Source organism: Hippocampus guttulatus, chromosome 5, assembly GCF_054856545.1.
Source record: "Hippocampus guttulatus isolate MCC_2025c chromosome 5, RoL_Hgut_1.0, whole genome shotgun sequence".
Lineage (NCBI taxonomy): Eukaryota > Metazoa > Chordata > Actinopteri > Syngnathiformes > Syngnathidae > Hippocampus > Hippocampus guttulatus.
The window spans coordinates 4,502,606-4,526,982 of record NC_141265.1 but is presented as its reverse complement, the minus strand read 5'-3'; the positions used below and the strand labels follow the sequence as shown (position 1 = coordinate 4,526,982).

Sequence of the window (24,377 nt, the reverse complement as noted above, 5' to 3'; positions counted from 1 at the left end):
AGAAATATCTCGGCTCTGCAGCTAATTCCTTCCAAGAAGGGCAAGGCATAAAGTGGATTTGACCACTGCGAAATGACCAATGCATTTTTGGTCCCAAGGTCACAGTGATCAAGTCAGAGCTCCTGCGGTGGATTTATATCCCACGCGAGGCTTGTGGTTTGATTTAAGACATCAAAATGTGCCTTTTTTTTTCACAAAAGAATTTATGATGATATTTGACTTTACAGATTTAAAACCTGAACCAGAACACATCTATATCATGCACAGTATAGCTGACATTTTTAAAAAATAAATTAGTCTGAAATGTGATGAAATAAACAACTTTGAGGGCAATTATTTTAACTGCATGCAACACTTTTATATACTGTTCAAAGAGAAGTTTTAAGGATAAAAAAAAAACAGCTCAATAAGCAAAATGGCAGTAGTAGTTTACAACCCACAAAAAAAAAAAAAAGATGAAGTGTCTCCTTCTGAAACTTATTTTTCTTACTTTTTATTTATCAAACTGTTCTTTTGATGGCTGGTCATTGTCACCCTTTGGGTACTTAAATTTTCTTCAATAGCATGTTACACATATAACACACATGCCCCAATCAGGAATGAAGTTTGACAGTGTGTTGCGACTTCAAATCGTTTGTCTGCTATTGTAAAGAAAAGCAACACTGAAAAAAAATGGCGGGTTAAATTTAATCAGTATCATTTTGTCAAATGCTTGCATGAAATAAAACAATCCGGATCCAGACATATTTGATAAGTTGACTACTGCTCCACTTAGAAAATGTTTTCGGATGGAGATGCTTTTATTTCATGCAAGCGCTTGATAAAATAAAACTGAGTAGATTCAACAATTTTTTTTCCCGTGAAGGCAGGAAAAACTTTCCCCGTCCTGTGCTGGGATCATGACAACCTATTTGCAGCACAGACAGTATTTATACAGGAAATGAATTAACTTTATGCCTTACTGCAAATTTCCCCAAATGTACGCTATGGAGAGGACAACAGACAAATATGATTAAACAATCACAGTTGGTCACAAACTGAAGGCCCTGTCCAGTCCACCTGGAGCCCATCATGGCCGGCCACTGCAGACCTGGCAGCTGCACTGCACTCTGGGATACTGGACACCCTGAGCTGACGACGCTGATGAATCTGTCTGCTGCCTGCCCTGTGGCCCCCATCAGATCCATCCTTCTGGGAAACAAGTGTGTCTGACTGACTTAGGGCAAACACAGTTACTTATACACACACACACACACACACACACACACACACACACACTTCCTGTGGCCTCAAGTGCATGTCACACCATTAATACCAATTGCCCTTTCTATATAAGTACAAATATTAAACACATGCTCTGGCCTCCTCGAAAATCATCTTGAATAACAGTGGCCACAACAAAAGCTCACAAGTCCTTGTACTTGGGAGTGCCAAACCACAGGATACGCCAACGGAGGTATTTGTTAACGATATGTATAACATTTGTGGCCACAAAAAAAAAAAAAAGGCCAACTGCTACATAGTCCTTTGTAGTTCAGGAGGAGATTGGTTAACATTTCCAGTGCAAAGTTTGATTGCGCCTCTATTGTGTCTACAACCCTGACAGCATGGTAGTCTGTTTCAACCCAGGTCTGACACACACACACACACGCACGCACGCACACACACACACACACACACACACACGCACACAAACATACACACACATCCATGCACACACACAAACACAAGCACATAGGCAGACATACCAACAAACACAGGAATGAAAAACTATCTGCAGCCAGTGGGTGGGTCTATTAAGAATGAGATTGATCTTTTTTCTATTTTTTTTCTGAATGCATAAACTCGAATGATTCTTGCAGCACAATTTCTAAATCTATTCATATCCATTACAAAACCACTCACACTGGAAAAATGGTGTGTTGAATATACCCGATTGTATTTTATCAAGTGGTTGGATGAAATAAAATCATCTGGAGCCAGTTGTAATATAGTCTACCTAAAAAAGTATCTGGATCCAAATTATTTTAGTTTATGCCAACACTAGACAAAAAAACTGTCAATTCAACAAAAACGTGTTTCAGTTGCTCAGTTTGCAAAGCTAAACAATGATTTGTACTGAGTAATTTTCTCACACCCATTTCCAAATTATCAACATACTCCTTGTAAAACTATGCACATTGACGGCTCATTACTGGTATTTACAATACTCTCCCAACTGTCTGGCCACACTGCCAAAGGCGAAAACAAAGTTTGATAATTAGTTCATTTTGCAATCAGACAGAGCAATATTAATAAGCCACAGGTAAGCTGTCGGTGTGGAATTGCCTGAAACCGCTGATTGAATCAGTCACTCTTTTGGCAAAAGCATAAGCACTTTTCACTTGCCAACACAACTTGTGTTGCATAATGGTGAGTACGGGTGGCAAAGACAAACACAAAAAAAGCACAAATGTTGAACACCGCAACTCAGAATTGATCACACTTGTGGCTAATCGTTGATTACGCACTGTGCATAGGGCCCAGTTGTCTGTGGGGAGCCCCATTTTGTGCACAAGGATGCAATGCGACATCAACCATCGAGCGGGCTATGAACACTCCGACCAGCATTTCACATGTCGTCCAAAACTCCATCTGCACCGTGTCGACACAATATTTTCATCGCATGAAAAACAGCCATGCGACCATGACACATTGTTGTTGGAGGATCCATCTGTACCTTTTCCCCACCCTGTTGCCACTTACGAATTTTGGGAGCATGACATGAAATTCGCAAATGAAATTTTGCCTGGGACCCCACTTGATCATGGGTGACCCTCCTTGGACAAAGGTTGCACCATAATCTGAAGATTTAGAGAAGAGGTCTTTTTTTTTTTTTTTTTTAAAGTAAATGTTGACATCAAGTCGTGTATGACTTTACTATATACTGTACCACCGTATACTAACATATATGTTTCTGTACATCAAGTGCCATTGTAACGTGATATTGTAATGGAGGGTTAGTCTACCTGTTTGTAGGCCTGGTTTTCAATGTGTATTTTGTACTTTGTTTTTACCTTGCTTACTGTTTACACCAGTGGCGGATGCTGGTCTGTCAAGGAGGCGAAGCTAAATTTCGGGCTACATCATAAAATGTGTCAGTTTATTTATACATGAATTCTCCTCTCTGTTCCTTTTCAAGAAAATGATCTGTGACCCTGTCATACCAACAAGGCGTCTTTTCCAGGGTCTTAACTGGGGTGATATAAGTCAGTCTGCGAACACAAGCAACTACAATAAAACCCACCAGAAATAAAAGATTAATCTGTCACTAGTCGTTTTTAACAAAGAGAGTCTCGCTAATATGATTCAAAGAAGTCTCCAGTTCAACTCAGAACAGAATGAGAATTGAAAAATGCTCCCACGATGACTACACCAAAAGATAGGTGATTGGCTCATTTCGCTGTCAATCAAAAAGAGATTCCGCCTCAGACAGATCATCCAATCATCATGCAGAAAAGCTGAGCATCTGGGCCAGCCCATAAACGCCCATTGTCCACAGACTCCCAGAAACCATTTATCCAATGACTCGTCTCGTTTCAATGCATTACTACTACTCTCGAGACGCCCAGCGTCCACGCTGTCGACGCTCAGCGTCCACACAGTTTAAAGCACAGTGAACTTGCGGGAATGAATGACAAGGGAGTCGCTACGTAACCAGTACTGTAATAAGAACCTGATTCGGAACAAAAGTTGAGCGCGTTGTAGCGCATATTTACGCAATGACATGTACACACAATTGTATGTACACACATATATTTGCTCACTTCTTTTTTGACATTTTAGGGGACACTGAGCTTCCCTTGCAGTCTTAGAGCAATCACCTTTGGTTTACATGTGTTAAGTACAAAAGACTTCAGATTTGTTCGATTTCGTTATATGTACTAATGCTAAATACAAAGGTATTTTGTTTTGCGACACTTTCAGAGTAGAGGAAGTGAGTATCCTGGTTGAAGGATAATGAGAATGGAGCTGGCAGATAGCCCTAAGAGAAGGTTGATACATGTAATAACGGAAGACATGGCGTCAGGTGGTGTTAGAATGGAGGATGCAGAAAAATGGTGAATGGAGAAGGATCACGGCACAAGCAGAAATACAAAGACTGTGCTGTATTATAGATGAGGAGATGTTTTGGTTACCTTATTTAGCCATGGATGGGTAAAATGTTTTTAGAAACTTCTTAGTATGATGCGGTGCTTTGATTACAAGTTTAAGAGCTTAGTTGAAGCATGCTCTGACAGTACGGTACAAGTATTAAGAGTCTAATTGTAATAATATGTTTAGAAATAAATGAAGCACATTCCAAGCCCTTTAGGCTAATCACACACAAAATGCAACACCATGGATTGAGACTATATCTCAGCGGTGGACCACAAAAGAGAACAAAGGACATTTTGACTTGTTGTAAATCATCACAGTGTACAAGAGCCTAAATTGCTATTGGCGTTAAAGCAATTAGAACTGCTCAACTCTTGTATTTTTTTTATGTGTTTGACCGCAAGAACATGTTGTTTTATAGTCAGGCATAAACTCATTTCCCCAACTGACACACAGGTATGTACACAAGCAAACATGTGCAGACACACTCATATACGCGGACACACCCGCACGGGGGCACACACACACACACACACACACACACACACACACACACACACGCACACACACACACACACGCACACACACTCCTGAACTTCCCAGACAAGTTTTATGCGAGCTGGTTTGTCAGTGAGTGGCCAGCCATGATACCTGAGTGCTGTTTACTTTTCACTCAGCGCCTTAGCTACTCAGTCTACCCTGATGCTGGTATCAGGTGAGTATGTGTACTTGCACGTGGGTGTACCTGTGTGCTATGTTTTGTCTGCCTGTGCAAATGTCAGTGGTGCCTATCTGAGCTGGTGGGCCATTTCCCATGCCATAGCATATCATGCAATGCCATGCTATTCTTGAATCACCATTCTTCACCCTCCATTCTTTGCATCCAACGAGCATGACTGCCTCAATGCACACAGCAATGTCAATAAAGGCATTCGTGGATGAATTTGGTGAGGAAACTACTTCAAAGCCCTGATCTCAAGACTGTCTAAAACCTTTGGAATAAACTAGAACAAATGTGTCTTCAACAACTTGGTGTTGGGTCATAGTTCCACAGTTACTTGTGTCGATATTGTTCATATTGTGACAGAAAATTCATTGATAGTATGGTCATGAATAATAGCCATCCACCCATTTTCTATACTGATTATCTTGTTCAGAAATACGGCGAGCTAGGGGCCATCCCAGTTGACACGAGGCAAATTGTAGACCACACCCTGGACTGGTCACCAGTTAACGTCATATAGAGGCAAAAAACATACACACTGAGAGGGAACCATCATCAAAACATCATCAAAAGTACTGACCATCATTGAAAACTTTGTATACATTTGTAAAATATGATATGCATTTATTTCCAACAGTAATAGTCTTCATGGGGGCACAGTCATTGACAAGTTAACACAGTACAGAGGTTGTGGGTTCGACTACGGCCCTGGCCTTCGTGTGTGGAGTTTGGATGCTCTCCCTGTGCCTGCGTGAGTTTTCTTTGGGTACTCCGGTTACGTCCTTCAAAAACAAACATATTAGGTTAATTGAACAGTCTCAATTGTCCCTCGGTGTAATTGTGCATGTCATTTTTATCATATTCAGTCTGCCTCATCCTCTTTTTATTTAAGTCTTTTAAGTATTTTTGTCTTTATTTTAGTCCAAGAAAACAATTTTATTTGTTGAGTTTTGGACAACAAAAACTGTCAACATTGTAGTCTACTTTTAGTCAGGAAAATCATTTTTTCACTTTTACATTTTTGTCAGTGGATAATGTTGAACATTTTCATGTTCATAACCATAAATGTAGGGTAGAGTTGTTTTGAATTATGTTTGGCGTATTGCTTTTTGAATTTTTTTTTAATCTTATCTAAATTCTTTTTTTTAAATTCTTTTTATTTTTAGTTTGCATCCAGTGTGCTGCTCCAGGTGATTAGACAAGCTCATACTTCTGTTTGCTTTGACTAAATTTGCAATCCACCTGAAATCATAGTTGCCAGACCAGTATAACCTACCTCCCTAAGCACAAATGAATCTTTAGACACAATTATCTCAACAACTGACTCCAATCGTTCCATGCTACAAGCTAGTAAGTTAGCCATCATTTGCAGTAGGTTTAACGTTATTCCATCCTTATTATTCCATATTTTCTACCGCTTATCCAGGGTCGGTTTGCGGGGGTAGCAGCTTTAGCAGGGAAGCCCAGACTTCCCTCTCCCCAGTCACTTCCTCCAGCTCTTCCTGGGGAATCCCGAGTCTCTCCAGTGTGTCCTGGGTCGTCCCAGGGGCCTCCTGCCGGTGGGACATGCCCGGAACACCTCACCAGGGAGGCGTCCAGGAGGCATCCTAATCAGATGCCCGAGCCACTTCATCTGGCTCCTCTCGATGTGGAGGAGAAGCGGCTCGACTCTGAGCCCCTCCCGGATGACCGAGCTTCTCACCATATCTCTAAGGGACAGCCCGGACAGATGTGATGAACTGTGACGTGTCTCTTCAGGTTGTTGTGTTTTTTTTCAGCTACCACGTTGTTGTTTGCCGTGACCAGCAATCCGCCACCTAGTATGCCGTGAATAGCGCAAAGGCCGATGTCGGAAAGTCACTTGTGTCTATGCATAACTTCCACCATCTTCCTTCCGTCACAGAAGTATGGTTGAGTAGAACTTTCATTTAAAGATTACATAAAATGAACGTCATACATACTGGAAATAGTATTTTACTCTGGGGCTATGTAGTGCTGTGGCCCCATCAGAAATCTCTTTATAGCCCCAATTAAGTCAGATCAGCATTTTATATGATATTCTAAAACATTTTTGAGAAATTATTTCCTCATTACCCCCATATGCATCGGCCTAGCCCCACTGCAGCCGTGACCAGATTTTGCCAGAAAAAACCCCATCAGAAATGTCAGATTTTCCATAAATAACGGTGAATAGTCGTCCCTCCAAAACCACACCTATGAATATGGCGTGGTACAATGTGTTGTGAATATATTTAGTACAAGCAACAAGCTCATCCATCAAGAGGAAAATAAAACTGTAATTCCTCTGACTTCAGATGTAATATTGGTAATATTGTGTGAGGTTATCTCCTGGGGTTGCAGAGCTGGAGATGAAGGCCCGAATGTTATGTCCAGACCAAGGGGTGAATACAAGTGGTCATGAAATGTGGTCAGGGGATGAGATGGGTAGGTGGGGCAAACAGAGGGTTTTCTGGAAGATTTTTTTTTCTGCTCTAATGACAGGGTGCTGGGCAGCTGGATCCTGTTTTTTGATGCGACCAGGAGCAAAGCAAGTCATGGCCAGCTCAGTCTGTGGGCTCTGTGTTCATTAGTGGCGCAGCAACGCAGCTCTGGGGGCGATTCACAAGCATATCATGTTAAAAAGGAATGCCTGCCCACAGAGGGATTTTCCTGCTATGTCTATATGTGGGGGAAGAGGTGAAGCTGCGGATCAAGGGAAAGGAATTAGTAAACTTCAGTCGAGAAAGTTTCCCCTCAATTGAAGAAATCCTTCAAACTCATTCCCAATCTGCTACAGACAAACACCTTGTCTGTAATTTGAGCTTTGTTTTTAACTTGGAAAGCGGCAAAATCCTGCTGAACGTTTGTTGCATCTGTGCCCAGATGCTTCATGAGGCAGTTGTGGGCATAGGCCCGATGCCAGTTGGCCCTGTTTCACCCTCGTCTTCCCTGCGTTGACTTGCAGAGACTGCAAACCCCCCCCCCCCCCCCAAAAACCCTCAGCTTTGTTTGCATTCTCATGATTATTTAATGTTATTCGGTGGCTAAAACACCACCCAGAGAAGAGATTAAGCTTCAGTGTAACAATGAAACTGGATCTATCCTTGTGTGCTGCATCAAGCCTCAGCAGCCCATTTATCTTTAGTGAGACCACAAGGTGCCTATTGGGTGGTCGGCTGGCACTTGAGCCCAAGCCACCTTCCGCTGATTGTTTAAATGTGGACGTATCTGGATTGAATTGGTGACCTGCTCCCTCTCCCACTCCCACTTTCCTTTGTTTCATGTGGTTTGTTATTGCCGCAACACACATGTGACTCATATGGCTTTGCTCAATAGTTGACCTCCATCAAACTCGTTATCGGAATGCAAATTGTTTGAATGGGCAAGTGAAACTTCAAGGGGAGGGATGTGTCTTGATAGCATGGTTAGCATAGCACTAGGGGTGTATGGGGTGTTCGTTTGAATGTCATTTAAATTTATTACACGATTTGACTGATCCGGTTCAAGGACGAAATTGGTTCATTTAGAATGATATGGTCCCAAACAATCCATTGGGTGAAATCAACTCTAACTTTTCAGCCAAAAATTCAACCAGTGTTACTGTTGTTTCTTGTTTTTTGTAAGGTAATTTATTTGTGGATATAGTAGACAAACAAGTAAATAATAATTGATGGCAAATACATTCCCATGTCGTTTGAAATGCAATCAACAGGAGGTTACGCTTTTCTGTTCTCAGGTTCAATATTCAGTACATTTTCAGTAAAATTACACGACTTGTAACGGACATTTCAACTTTAGTTTGGCTGCTACTTTTACTTTTGTTTTTCATCATAATATTAATAATATAAAAACTAAACACAAACAAAATGTATTGATTTAACAGTAGGCTTACCTTCAACCTTTGCTGTTTTGCAACTACTACAAACATAACACAAATAAAGTGCAACCAAAACACAATCTCTTAAAGTTAAGTGAAAGGTTTTTGAACTTGCTATCATTTTAACAAACAAAAAGCAGAACAAAAAACTATTGAAACAACTACTATACTTGAATGACTCCACAATTTCATCTTTAAAAATATGAACTGATCGTTACCTAGCCGCAGACCATTTTGCTATGCATTCACTCGTCACCAGCAGTAATGAAACCTCGTTCAGGCAAAGCATCTTTTGCGCGATCCTTTATAAACTTTGCTCTGGCTGTCTCACTTGTGCACTTTCTTTCTTTTTAGATGAAGGATTTGCAAACCAGTGCATCTGAGGTGAATCATTTGGAGCTACGATATAAGCAAGGTATTTCAAATCAGCCCTGTTTCCATTCTGTCAAGAATATAAATCAACAACAATCTTTTGTTGGTTTTGCTGTACATGAAACACACATGTTGATCTCTTCCGTGATTTCTGACAGCTGTGTATTTGAGCCTGCATCTTCTTCCTGATTTGCCATTGTTTGCATCTGTGAAAGTAAGAATTATGAACTGCTAAAAAAACACAGAAATTTACAGGAAAATAACAAGCAGATGAGAGAGGACAAAAGAAAGGAGAAAAGAGTTACGTGATGGAACATTTTTGCCTCAAGAAATATTCTTAGTCCTTATTTTCCAGGTCGGCCAGCTCTTAAAGGTCCAATGCTGATGCTGTTGAATTGTGCTGCAGTATGTGGTTGGACAAATTTATTGTGTTGCCGTAATATTTTACTTGACTTTTACATATCCTGCAAACGGTGGACAGCGTTTCCCCGTCTTTGCAAAAGCCAAAATGATTCCACACACTGGAATGCAATGGTGACTTGACAATTTGAGCTTGGGTATCTTTTCTGCTGCTATCTGCCATTTGTTTTTGTTGTTTTTATTATCCAGGTCTGCAACTGTTGACGTTACATTCAGGCACACTTAATGGAGTAAACGTTTATGTCTCTAAAAATATTAAACACATCCATATTATATGTGTCACCTTGAAATCTGATATGCAGTGATGGGAGATAATGAAATAGTCTACTACTTTACTTTTTGTTTTTACCAATACAGTATTGGAACTGGCGGCCCGGTAGTCCAGTGGTTAGCACGTCGGCTTCACAGTGCAGAGGTACCGGGTTCAATTCCAGCTCCGGCCTCCCTGTGTGGAGTTTGCATGTTCTCCCCGGGCCTGCGTGGGTTTTCTCCGGGTGCTCCGGTTTCCTCCCACATTCCAAAAACATGCATGGCAGGCTGATTGAACACTCTAAATTGTCCCTGGGTGTGAATGTGAGCGTGGATGGTTGTTCGTCTCTGTGTGCCCTGCGATTGGCTGGCGACCGATTCAGGGTGTCCCCCGCCTACTGCCCGAAGACAGCTGGGATAGGCTCCAGCGCCCCCCCCGCGACCCTAGTGAGGATCAAGCGGTTCGGAAAATGGATGGATGGATGGAGTATTGGAACTTTGAGTATTATTATTATTATGATTATTATTATGACACATTTTCAAAACAGGTCATTACCTTTGTTTTTAATGCATGACAACAACTAAAATATTAATTCGACCTGAAAGAAAAAAGCTGTTTCCTGGGTCCGCCAGTCATCATTATTCCCAGTCCCCTGCATCCCAAACTGATTCATTTATTTATCTATGTGATGTTTTTTTCCCCCAGTTGTTTTCATCAAAGGTGGATGAGAAACCTTGCCACAAATCTGAATGAAAGTGAGATCTCTTCGTCTTGTGCGTTAAGGTACAGTGCACGTGTCATGTATTGCACACTGTTCTTGAAAAACAAGTGTAAACGTGTGAGCAGTCGCTGTGGCATCATTGGACTTTTAATTGACAGCTTCCACAAAGGAGATTTTGGCTTGATACGTTTGTCTTTTGACCCTACCCCCGCACCCTTACCCCCCAAAAAAGGCTCAGTTTACAATCTGTCATGTGAAAAGCAACACAGTTTGCTCTGATGACACAAAGTGAGGGTTTTTTTTTCCTGTGCAAGATTTTTATCTCACTCCTTTACCTTTCCTAACAATATGCCACCATGACTCCCCAGTGACACATTCACTCAAAACGTCATGTTTTGACAATACAGAGCTAGGGGACCCAAAATGTACTCATGCGCAATCGCCGTAGCAACACACATACATTACAATGAAAATAGAACCTATACCGGTCAGACCAGTTGTTCTCTTCAAGATCCAGCACAAAGAATGTGTCATATGAAAACAGGATACGGGAATAAAGACATCTGACAATGTCATAAAGTTGCCTTATTTGACAGCATGTTCATTATGACTGGCATTGACACGTGAAGGAAGACCTTCTGAACAATCCACAAAACAACGGAATGTACACAAATGTGCATCGGGTAAGAAATGGACCTTAAATATCAATCTTATATCATATGAGCCGTTGCCTAAGATAAATAGTCATCCTCATTAATGCATTTTTGGGTGCTTATTTAAAGGCCTTATTTACTTGACCTTCTCTGTTAAACCCTTTCCTCTTCCGTGCTAAAAAAGCCCCATAAATCACTTTCCATGTAAACAGTAGTGACACACAGCCTGATGTGTATTTCGATATATATTTAGGAGACCACAAGGCTTGAAATCTGAGCCTCGCTGCGTTTGAGGGACTCACGTGTGTTTTCGGTATAGTCTCATTTCATGTGTGTGTCTGTCTGAGGTGTCTCACAGTGAATTTAGTTTGTTCTACATAAATGCCATCAAGCCAATTTGCTTTTATTGTTATGAATCGTACGTTGTCACACTTAAATGTGGTAAGGCTACCAGTAACAAGAACACAGATTGAGGCAGGGGTAGTGGACAAAGCAGCTGCAGGACGCCATGGCCGCGCTTGCTGGCTGCTCCAAATAACTGAGTTGTTAGGCTCGGTGATGTAAACAAACTCTCTGTAGCACATATGGTGTGGCAGAAAACAATCCTACTGGAACGCCAATTAAATCATTCACTTTTTAGCACATATTTGACTAAATTCCACAATCAGTCTCACTTGATGTTTAGATGTGGTTTTAGCAACAGAAAAAAAGGTATTACAGTGTAATGTAAGGCACATTACACACTGGCAAAGCTATAATGTAACCATGAGAAGCCTTTTACACAAAGTTTGTTTAGTTTAGTTCAGTATACATTGTTGTCCCAAAGGGAAGCGTGTCTTGCAGAGAGGGTAAAATGATAGTTAAGATAGTCTCCATCGATACTTATGGACGCCTCAAGAAATGATGTTTAAATCATGTACTGTACACCTCACACAAAATGTTTTGTAAAGTTTAAGTTCTCATGACTGATCACTTGTTGATCAAAGTCACAAACAAAGATAGCGTATCTGACATTCAGATTTATTGTTGGATTTAGTCATTTGAGTACATCCATGTCAAGCCAGTCAACTTGCTGAAGGCTGTTTCGAAAGTAGCTCCTCCATCAGCCAATTGTGACACATACAGATATTTTTCAGAGACAAAATTGATCAAATGAAGGAAAATTAGTCCTTAAGTGCTGATACATATTTTTATTGTATTTTTTATTTGTTTGCTGTTTGTTTATTCTCTTTTTTATTTGTATTTTTGATTGTACTTTATTGTATTTTTTTAATGTTTTCTTTTAACCGTAAATAGCTGATCAGATTAATTTGGCATCTCACATCAAGAATCAGCTCAGTCTACTGGGAAATGTGGTTTATAATCATCCATCCATTTTCCAATCCTCACAAGGGTTGTGGGCGTGCTGGAGCCTATCATAGCCGTCTTCGGGCAGCAGGTGGGGTACACCCTGAGCTGGTTGCCAGCCAACTGCAGGGCACACATTGACAAACAACCATTCACGCTCACATTCACAGCTAGGGACAGTTTGGAGTTCCCAATCAACCTGGAGTGCTGGCAGGTCAGTCTACTTTCTAGTACTTTACCCTCTTTTGCTACAATGCCACACTGTTGTAACATAAACAAAATGTGGCTTGGTATCAAAACCTGTACATACATTTCAGCATTAATGGTGCCTTTATATATGAGCAAGTTACGAATGCCATGGGCACGTGTGCCCACTCCCATATCATCTCTCTCTCTCTCTCTCTCTCTCTCTCTCTCTCTCTCTATATATATATATATATATATATATATATATATGTATGTGTATATATACTGGCATTTTATGCTATACAGTATATTTCCCGAGGACGCTTTAAAGGACACAGGTAGCATTTGCTCAACTTTTTTTTTAAATGAAACGATGTGGTCTCAGTTTTTTTTTCTCTATTCCTATCTCATCCCTTTCCTGTTTTTATTGGCTTCATATCGTGGCTTTGTTTTGACCCCAACTGAAAGAAAGAATAGAACACAAGGGGAGGATGCATATGTGGAGGGTAAGGGTATGGCGACAGATTTAAGGGCCTGGCTGGCAATGCATGTTCGTGATGACCATGAGAGTGTTCCCCAAGGATTGGCCTCGGGCCCAGGTGCAGTCTATTAATGAAGATTTTGGATATAAAAACCCAAGTCCCCATGTGAAATCTCAGTCAACACCGTGACCCTCTTTAACCCTGGATTAGCTTCCTTTTCCAGGTTTAGGAGCTGACCTCAACATTTGCCCCCTTCCACTACCTGAACTCGGAGAGATAGCCCTTTCTCCTTTGGGACGGGCACAGCATTCGTTTACTGAACTAAAGCCAGCTTGAACTCATCACAACAGCCAAGATGCCCATCTGGCAGAGCTAACAGGAAGCTTGGCTTTAGATCTTAATTTACCGGTATCTATCCTGCCCCTTGAAATGAAAGATGTCCATAAGGTTGTTGTTGTTTTTTTTTTTTTTTAGGATTTTCATAGTATAGTAATCCCTCATTTATCGCGGTTAATGGGGACCAAAACCACCCGCGATAAACGGAAATCCGTGTAGGACCAAATAACATATACAGGTTAAAAAAAAAAAAAAATGAAGTCCGCAAAAAGTCCACAAACAGTCCGTGAGAAGCTGCAAAACAACAGCGAGTCACATAGAGCAACATATACAGTACTGTACTCCATGTATATGAAAAAAAAAAAAGAATTTATGAATATGTTTGAAAAAATCCGCGATGCACCGAATCTGCGATAAACGAACCGCGAAATAGCGAGGGATCACTGTAGTTGTCAAGAGAATAGATGGTCTTGTATCTGTCACAGTTGATCTGTTCAGGACCAACAGGTGGCTCTGTAGGGCTCCTGCTACATCGGCACACCTGTTGATCATCATGTCATTAGTAGATTTCTGTTAAAAGAACTCCTGGTCCGACCACTATGTGTCAGGTCATTGTTTATGTCAGTGTTTCTGTTAGTGTGTTACTGCCCATGGATTTTTGTTTGTATTGCTTTCACCTTGTTTTTGTGTCAGCCATGGGTTTTTGTTGTTTTCAGGTCTTTGTTCTTCATGTAGTCTTCTCAGTGTTTTGTGAATACATTTTGTCAAGTTTATCCTGCTCCTCCCTCCTGCCTGCTCTTTGGGGTCCTCCATCACCACGTTCATGACAGTATCAGCGTATATTGTGTTGAAGATCATACCCACCTGCGTGGGTATGATGCGTGAAATCGTTGCGTGAAAACATAGGCACCCCCCGGCCCCCTCGCCGCCCCCACCTGCTCCTGGCTGTACACCCGTCTCAGCAGTGACCGTGTGAGCGGCCCATTGAGCTAGATGTATTAATACAATTTATCCACTTGTTGCGCTCAAATAAACAAACATGTCATTGGCCTCTCAGTTGGCATTGAAATTGTAATTTTTTCCCCTGTACTCTAACGAAATACAACTACATTTTTTGGTATCCTGAATACGTACATGTATTACATGTATACGGTGACTCCCCAAACCCGCTCCCTGCACATTTTGAAACACCTACAAAATGGTGTAATCCTGTAATGGAATAGTCTGCCCATTTTAACACAGCCTATGTGTTTTTGGTGATGGAAAATTGATTTAATGCTGAATTAGGTTTACAAACAATTTTTTTTATCTAAATGTAATTTTGACTTTTCAGACTCTCCAGGCTCGCCAGGGGGTGCGCTTGAGACCCTGGGGAAGATGCTTTTTATTGTAAAAATGCACATTCACTACGGTCAGTGGCTTTGCTTTCAAGCAAATTGATTTAGCTTTTTTTATGACCGAGTAACAGAAAATAATTGAGAAACATTTGCCCGTGACAAGAGAGCCATGATTTAATTGTACTTGTTTTAGTTTGGGGAGAAACATTTGATACACCAGGTGAGCCAAACATTGACGACGCTGAGTTGAAAAACAAGACAGTTTCAACGTTCTCTTTGAGCTGCAAAGGTCACTTTCATCTTGGTCAATATTAGCATTAAGTGAACAGAGCGCGCATCGGGCGTCAATCAGGGAAGACTGGTTGGTGCAGCAACCTCAACGAAAATTTACTTTCAATTCAGTGAAGCTGTTCAGTTTCAATACACTTCCTCAGGCATTATGGGATAACCGTGGCTGCTGACCATCAGCAGAGGGTCCAGAAGTCTGCTTTGTTAGCATGTACAGACAGAGTTGGAGCCAGTAATGGTCCATCCACCCTGACGCCTGTACCTGAGCAAGGCATCGAACACTGAATTGCTGAGTTGACCCCTGCTCCAGGGGTCATGTGTAGCATTGCTGATGTGAGCTCATTTTTCAAATACATTCAGGGTGAATGAAATATGATTTCAATGATTATTGTTTTTACATCTTTTGCTCCACAATGCACCATGGAAAAAGACATTGCAGCAGCATGGACACTTCCTTTGGTGTAAATAGTTTTGTTATTTATATTATGTCATGTTAGTATTTAATTATTTTTTTTTAATGATATATTTTTAATTGCTGACACACTCCTACTCCACTCTTTGGATCAAAAGACTTTTATCACTCTCACAGACCTTAATGACATGTGTCTCATATAGTTTTTATTTCGCCAATAACCCCGCAGTGCATGTTATTGTGTGTATATCTGTTTTGTTGTTGTTGGTTTTTTTCCCCTTTGGTTGCGTTTGTGGTGCCTGTGTGCCGACAAGGGATGGACTGGACTACATGGTTCCACAGATTATATAGCAACACTCATAGGCATATATTATTTTTCTTCTGCAAAGAACAACTAATAATACTGCTGAGGCCATGTGATGTCTCCTCTGGCTCCATATACAGTACATACGTATGTCTGTATTGTACTGGGCGATACAGTAGTCAACTGGTCAGTACGTCTGCCTCACAGCGCAGAGAATGTTGGCTTCAAATCTGGGCTCTGGCCTCCCTGTGTGGAGCTTTTCCCCGTGCCTACGTGGGTTTTGTTCGGGTACTCCGGTTTCCTCTCACATTCCAAAAACATGCATAGCAGGTTAATGGAACACTCTAAATTGTCTCTAGGTGTATGTGTGAGTATGAATGGTTGTTTGTCTATGCTTGCCTTGCGATTGGCTGACAACCAGTTCAGGGTGTACGACAGCTAGGATAGGCTCTCGCATGTCCCTGACCCTTCTGAGGATAAGCAGATTAGAAAATGGATGGATAGATATATTGTACTGCCCCCAGGTGGCCAAGGTGTGCACACCGGATGAAGCAGCATAATGACCATTGAATTGAAGCAAAAAGTGTGACAAAACCAGTTAATTCTTAAGTTCTATTTAATGATGTCATAATGAAGCAAAATATTATCAAGTGCATTTTTCTGGCACATTAAATCACACATTACAAAAACCTTTATAGTTTGGGGTAGCGGGGAGTGTCTGGAATGAGTTAATGAAATCTCAATTCTTTTCAATGGGGAAAGACGATTTGAGGTACCGCTACAAGTGTTTTTTGAGTTAGGAGCACGGTCATCTCGTATCGTAAGGCACTGCTGTACTTCCGACCTTTTCTGATCAGGGTTGCACTAACTGCAACAAATGCAGTGTGAATAAATGCTCAGCCGGACCAAAGAAGTGACACACTGTGAGTTGAGAGCTCTAATATATCTATTAAATTTGCGAAAAATAAAATATGTTAGTTTCACATGAATGCATTTAATCACCGTTGGCATGATAAAGAATGCATTTGTCCGCTTTGTGTGTGAGAACGTAATGCATCCTGAAACTTTCAGGTCTACCTCAAAGTGTGTTCACCGTCATTTGTTCTTGTTAGCTGCAATGTTTTGGAGTCCACTAATTACACAAGAGTTGGAGCGGCAGCCTCCTCTCTGCAACTTGTGTGTCCGTGTGCGGGGTGTAGAAGTGTGTGTTGAAAGGATGTTTTCAGGTTGAGAATGTGGCTGCGGTTGGGCACACTCCTTGCCTGTCGTTCCCTTTTCTTCTCCTTATTACTCTCTCGCCCACACCTGCCTGCGCTATCTATCCTCATATCTTCATTGGCTTCCTCACACCTGTTGATAAAAGACATCCTCACCTGTCAGCGGCAGCCACCCAGCCATTTGTGGGTCTCAATCTCGGCAGCTGTTTCTTTTGCTCAGTAACTCAAATACATCCATCCATCCATCCATTTTCCGAACCGCTTGATCCTCACTAGGGTCGCGGGGGGTGCTGGAGCCTATCCCAGCCGTCTTCGGGCAGTAGGCGGGGACACCCTGAATCAGTTGCCAGCCAATCGCAGGGCACACAGAGACGAACAACCATTCACGCCCACACTCACACCTAGGGACAATTTTAGAGCGTCCAATCAGCCTGCCATGCATGTTTTTTCGGAATGTGGGAGGAAACCGGAGCACCCGGAGAAAACCCACGCAGGCCCGGGGAGAACATGCAAACTCCACACAGGGAGGCCGGAGCTGGAATTGAACCCGGTACCTCTGCACTGTGAAGCCGACGTGCTAACCACTGGGCTACCGGGCCGCCCAACTCAAATACACTGATATGAAAACAGAACAATTGCCATTTGCTTGAACATTTGCAATCATAAAATTGGGACTGGATGAGTCACCTTATAGTTCAAAGGACTGCACTCACTAAATACGTCAAATGTGTTCATATTTGTATCTTATTATTTGAAATAATCTCAATATGATTGCACACAAAGGAAAACGCAAAAGTGTAAGCTACTTTGGTGGTCTAAAATATTGGTTGACATGCCTCGTGTTATGTTAGCGGAAATGATCAGTGTTCATGGTATTATTTTTGGTGCAAATTTTTATAGAGAGATTTTTGCTGTCGATATGGCTTTTTTTATGGGGAGTTTTACTTGTTCATGTCTTGCTACATTTTGTCGTTCAATAGGTATTTTAAATTATTGTATATAAAAAAACCTACAAGCAGATATGCAATATAAATTGCCCATCATGAAAAACTGCTTGTTTTAATGCCTCATTATTATTATTATTATTTATATTTTATTTCAACAATAAAGTTGTACTTGAGACTTGACACTTCATATTTTCAACTTGTAATAAGAGATTAAGACCTCATTTATGGCCTACATTTGAATCTTTGACAAGTCCTAATAGTCCTAAGAGATCATTTACCATATTTAAGTGTCAAAACGTTTATGAACTGAAACATATGTAGACCAAAATAGGTGCAGCATGGTCAGAAGCCTGATTGCCTCTGTCGCCTTTGTCATGTGTGTTGTCTCTTTCCTCCAGTCTTCTCTCCTTGTTTGGATGACATAACGCTGTTTTATCGCACTACTTCAGGGTAAAAAGAAGCATTTGTGGGGGGGGGGGGGGGGGGGTCATGAGATACGTCATTTGATCATCCTTTGATGACTGGAGAGCTCCTGGTGCTGTGAGTATACGTAGAAGTCTGTGTCTTCACCAGACAACAACGTGTTAAAGATGTGTGTGTCACAGCACTGAATGGAGGTGGCAGGGTGCGAACAGCTGGAGACAAGTTGTAAAGCAGGGAGGTTACAATTGGTGTTAATAGATGCCTTCCTAAAGTGTGGCCGCTTCCCTGCTTGTCAAGTTGTGTTTGCCACCATCGGCTACAAAGTAGTCCATTTAGATTTTATCAGGATTTACTCTCAGGGCTGTATATTCAATTTTGAGCGTTCGGGAGTGTGACTCGAAGAATGTTCAACAATCCATCATGTGCAAGCTAAAACACGTGAGCCACAACTTTTGAGCAATAAAAAGTACATTCAACTGAGAGATTCCAAATAATTACCGTCGCTATATTCTTGGAAAATATATTTTGGCACATGCTTATATTCTCAGTGTTCATTACAAGGCATTATTTTGCAATACAATAAGCGAGAAGTCGATGGCAGAGTAGGCGTGTATAGTTGACACCACGAAGCCTCTGGGAGCTGACAAATGGAAAAAAAAGTTCTGAAGATGAATGTAGCGCAATTACTCAAAGTAACAAATGTTCCTAATGATTTATGCACAGCTCAAGTTGCTTTATTTTTGCCTGGGTTGGCTTTTGCAGGAGGACAGTGGAGCTAGTGGTGTGAACCCTGGGGCTGCTCTGCATTGATGCTCACATGGCCAGCAGGAGACGTTGACTAATGTGCTATGTGAGACCACCGCCATTGATATGAACCTCATTTCTCCTCGCCTGAACAGTGTCTCAAAAACGTCAAGTCCAGTAACCATGTTTTGTTCCCCACAAACAACCCCCCCCCCCACACACACACACACTAAGCAGAGGTATGGGCAATGCCAGGGGCTTCAATAATGAGTGCCCGGCGGCACAAGGTGAGGCGAGTGGGAGTGTGTGAAAGAGGGGAGAAGGTCAGACTTCAAGCTTCAGGCAATGTAAAAAAAAAAAAAAGAAAGAAAAAAAAACATATCAAGCAATGTCCAAAAAAATCTGTTTTGCTTGTCTGATAATAGTTTATCACAATTAGACTTGTTACATGACTGAGCAAGACAAATTATTTCCCAGAAAATGATTGCAGACAAAATAACCATTGACAAAATAACAGAACAAATTTTTCGGACTCGCCTCCGTTTAAATTCGACCATATGATTGACTCATATGAGAGGTTGCTGTAGCGACGACGTCTTGTTGGATGTCTTCTAATTGCAACAGTGGAACAACACAAAATACTTTCATAAAAGCACTCGTTTCTGTACATGCTCTCGAGCTTCGCTTGTATGGAGCTATCTCCCGACAGATTTAGGGGTAAGGCGGTGCATTTCCTCTGTCCGGGGACTGAGGTTTTCAATTCATTGATGTGCTCCATTCTTTATTGCTTCACACCTCCATTGACGCTCTTTGTTCTGGCGCACTGGGATTTACCTCTCCGTCAAGTAGAGTCACGTCATGGGCAGTCAAAACCGACTGTTTCGTTTGGAGCTCTTCAGACTGAGACGCATCCTGTCCAAATCCCATATGAAACTACCTCCCGAATCTTACTTCAGTCAGCCGCGCAAGATTTCAATGTGGTTTGTGACTGTTCAGACGACAAAAGGGCCAGTTTCAATCTGGATGGGCTAAAAATCGGAATTTGGCTGGCAGTCTGAACAAGGCCTAAGTCACGCTGTTTTTCACAGCGTGATTTAAGTATTGATTAATAATTAAAAGACAGTGCAGTTGATTAAGACATACTGCGTTTAAACATTAAAACAAATCAAGGATGTATAGTCTACCTACTATATGAAGAGCTGATTTTCTATCGTTTCTAATACATTTTCATTATTCTGAGAAAAAGGAATTTATTGAGTCAGATATGCAAATTTTGCAATCAGTCTTTCTATAAAGTTAAAACAATTAAATGACTCAGAACATAATTAAAAATAGCGGACAATATTGGTTATGAAAATGAGTAGTTAGATTTTTGTTTTCCAAGACACTATCAATACATGTTTTATTTTTTTTTAATAAAACAACATGAATTGATTATCTGCAATTTCAACATCCTACTGAGTCTGCAAAAGCACATGATCAAAAGGCATGGGAATAGAGAATTCCATTTTCCTCATCTAGTGCAACAGAACAACAGAGCTTGGCATCTGGAGCAAGCCTGGAACCATGTTCTTTTCACATGTGAAAGAAAACCAATTAAACCCCAAATGAGCTAGCACGAGAGTCAGTTCAGAGTTGTAACGGGTACTGTCTCGTCCCTTGAACACCCCATTTGCCCCCCCCCCCCCCCCTCCTTCTCTATCCTTATGTTTGCTGTGTAAATGCATACCCACAGTATAGTAAGAAATGATAGCAAGTGGAACACAAACACGCACGCAACATGGACACCAAAATGTCTTCCTTGTGCAGAGACATGCAATGTACAAATGTGGTTTTTTTTTCAAAGACCACAAACCATTGGACCACTCCGGTGTGTGTTTCATTTCCAGACCCCGTTGATCCATAGCAGCTGCAGTCCCGTTCATCCTCATTTGGTCTGCCATCCCCGTGTCCTGCACGTCAGGCACACCTGCTGTCCAGAGTAACTCTGCGATGTCTGCCTAACAGACAAGACTTTGTAGTGACTCAGAATGACATCTGGACCACGAAGGTGTAACATGCTGAAGTTCTGCCACAAAATGGGTAATGCGGTTCATTTCTCAGCAAGCACCCGCTGAAGTGAACATAGTTCTTTGAAACGGTCTTTATGTGTTGAAAGAGGATAAAATGATGAAGGATGCAACTTGAAAACAAAGGCTGTGTTGCAAGTTGTCATTGTTTCATTCCATGTGGATACAGATTCAACATGCTCGCTATAATTATTGACAGACCGGATGCCAACAGCTTGTCATTTTGTTTTCTTTGCCCTCAGTTTTCCTTTCATTCTCCCAATCACTTTCTCTAACTTCTATTTTAAAAGCAGATGATTAAAATGAACGCAATGCAACCTTTCCAACCACTCTACTTGATTCATAAAGTGGGGTACACAAATATCTTTGGGACAGACCCCATACATGACGAGAAAACCTACCGCTCAGTAGTGTGTGTGGTGTACTTGAGATGCCCAATACAGCACACCACACGCATTATGAAAGTGTTGTTTTGTGTGTACCCAATTTTAGTTACAGAACAGCTTTGTTGCATTTTCACACACATACTGACAATCGGGCCAAGTTTGAAAGTTTTCCCAGCCTTCTATTCAAAGTCAGCAAAGGCTCAGTTTTTGGAAAATACTGGTGTGATTTGGAAAGATACTGGTGTGCTGTGTTGGCCATCTCCGGTACACCACACACACACACACACGCGCGCGCGCACACACACACACACACACAGTAATTTAAAAAAAAATCCTCATATGCGTGGTATCTCACATTTGAAAAATTGGCTAAGATGTCTCACAGCCTCTTCGGCCTGCTGCCGTCGGGGAGGAGATTGCGGAGTCTCCGTGCTGGAACCATCAGGCTCAAGAACAGTTTCTTCCACAAGACGGCCGGGAGACTCAACTCCCTCCCTGCTCTGCCCGCAACACCCCCCCCCCCCCCACCGCCTCTACCCCACCCCTGCCTCCTGTCACAGACTGTGACCCTCCCCTCAGCATCTGACATCCGCGTATTGCGCAATGCACTACCTCACTTTAACCTACAATAGTCACAAGTGCCATTGTTTATATTGTTTAGATCTACGTATTTATGTCTTTTTATACAGTGTAGTTGCTATCTTTATCTTTAGCTGTGTGCGTTTTAAAGCACAGCATGTTTGCACTGAGGATTGAGGGGAAAGAAATATCATCTGTGCTACATAAAGCATATTTGACAATAAAGATGACCTTGACCTTGATGCATGTACCCCACTTATCTCTGAAAGTTCATGCTTATTATCTGGCAGACTGCCTTCTCAGCTAATTATTTGTATGTTGTCAAGCTTTTCTCTCACCACAAGCATCCCATCATGATCATGACTGTCCACCGCACCATGACAACTGTAAATACAATTACTGTATGAATTTCTCTGCTTTTTTGCATGATGCCGCCAACAACAAATATGTTCTCGAATGGACAGATGTTCAAGTGGAGTCTTTTTCTAAATGACTTATTCGCTTCTGATTACAAATTTTTCACTGTCAATGTTTACTGTCAACGCATTCAAAATACTCAGATTTCACCAAGCTCAGGTTTTGATGCTTAGAAATAATGACCTACAGTATATGTTGAATATGTTTGCTGAAGGACAGCATGACGTGAAACTCCCAGTAGGATGTAGAAGGCAGTAATTTAAGATAAGATAAGAAAATAAGAACAAAGATAAGAAAAAACTTTATTTGTCTCACAATGGAGAAATTCCCAATTTACAGCAGCAAAATTATGAAAGGGAGAAGTACATATATAAATATATACTGTATATATAATAAAATATAAATATAAGATATTAAAAATGGGTGAGTGGGGGTGAGTCCAGGTTTTCATGTCTGTCTATTCAACAGCCTGGCAGCAGTCGGCAGGAACGAGCGGCGGGCCCTCTCCTTCTTGCAGCGCGGCTGTATCAGTCTCTGGCTGAAGGAGCTGCCCACTGCTGTCAGTGTGGCCTGGAGGGTGTGGGGGGGGGGGGGGGGGGTCTGTCCATCATAGTGTTTAGCTTGGCTCGCATCCTCCTGTTGCCCACCTCCTCCAGAGTGTCCAGGGAGCATCCCAGGACAGAGCTGGCGCTCCTGACCAGTCGGTTCAGTGTCTCGCTGTCCCGGGCTGAGATGCTACCTGACCAGCATAATGAATGCCATAATGAATGGCTGAGGCCACCACAGAGTCATAGAAGTGACCCCTGAACTCCAAAAGACCTCCGTTTTCTGAGCAGGAAGAGCCTGTGCCCCTTCCTGATCAGAGCGTCCATGTTGTGAGAATTTACCCGAATGAGCTGTGTACAGTATTCTTTGCTTGGGGCTTGGAAGGTATTTTTCATGTCTTTTAATTTTTTTTTCAAGCCTTGGATGACTTTGCAATGAAACACTTTTCTCCCCCGGGGAAAACTCTCTCAGTTCCTGTGCAAATAAATAATAGTATGCTCAGTAAAGACAAAATAGCAATTATCCAAGAGTTATAGAGAGGGAGAAAGTGAGCCATTGCAGCACACAGAGCAGTACAATTCGTCAATGTTCAGTGATGCTCTGTTTTTACATGTCACGCCTCTGGTTTTATGGCAAACAAAAGGGACGGTTTCTGAGACTGATAAAAGCACACAGATATGAGCTGTAAACATCTCTATGCAAAGTGTTTGCATGGATAGCGCCTCACATTTGATGGGCACAAGCTTTTTAATGCACTGATCCCTTGAAAGGAGACTGCTGATATCACACAAGACAGCAAAAGGTCACATTGAGTTTTGTTGACACTCAAGTCTGAGCTGAAAACTGCGTCTGTGCAGTTGATTGAAGCTCCGTCTCACTGAGCAGCTCGCATACAAATGCAGGCATGTTTCTCCACAAACACAAGACAGTGTATAAACTAACTCAGCTAAGCCCAGTTGACAGAACAGTTTGAGTTTTTAAGACGGCCTGCATAAAAGCCTCTCCACCCCGTTTTAAGTAATAAGAGATTAGAGGTAATCTCAGAGTAATGACAGGTTGGCATTTTAGCACAGCAACCACCTCTGACCTCTGCTAGCATGACGAGGTCAAGGTAAAGGAGAGGTTTTCTGAATAATCTGTACTTTTACTTTCTGACATCCAAATATGTGCTTGGGCTTGCCCATGGCCACTAAGGTACAAGAT

At 41.7% G+C, this 24,377-nt stretch overlaps 1 long non-coding RNA gene across 1 annotated transcript; it reads left to right on the top strand.

Annotated features, from left to right (window-relative positions):
* The first annotated feature begins 11,049 nt into the window (after positions 1-11,049).
* LOC147204704 (uncharacterized) lies at positions 11,050-21,880 on the top strand. The gene is made up of 3 exons (XR_015100996.1): positions 11,050-11,184; positions 19,196-19,283; positions 21,067-21,880. It is a non-coding gene; the product is annotated as an uncharacterized LOC147204704 (long non-coding RNA).
* The last annotated feature ends 2,497 nt before the right edge of the window (positions 21,881-24,377 follow it).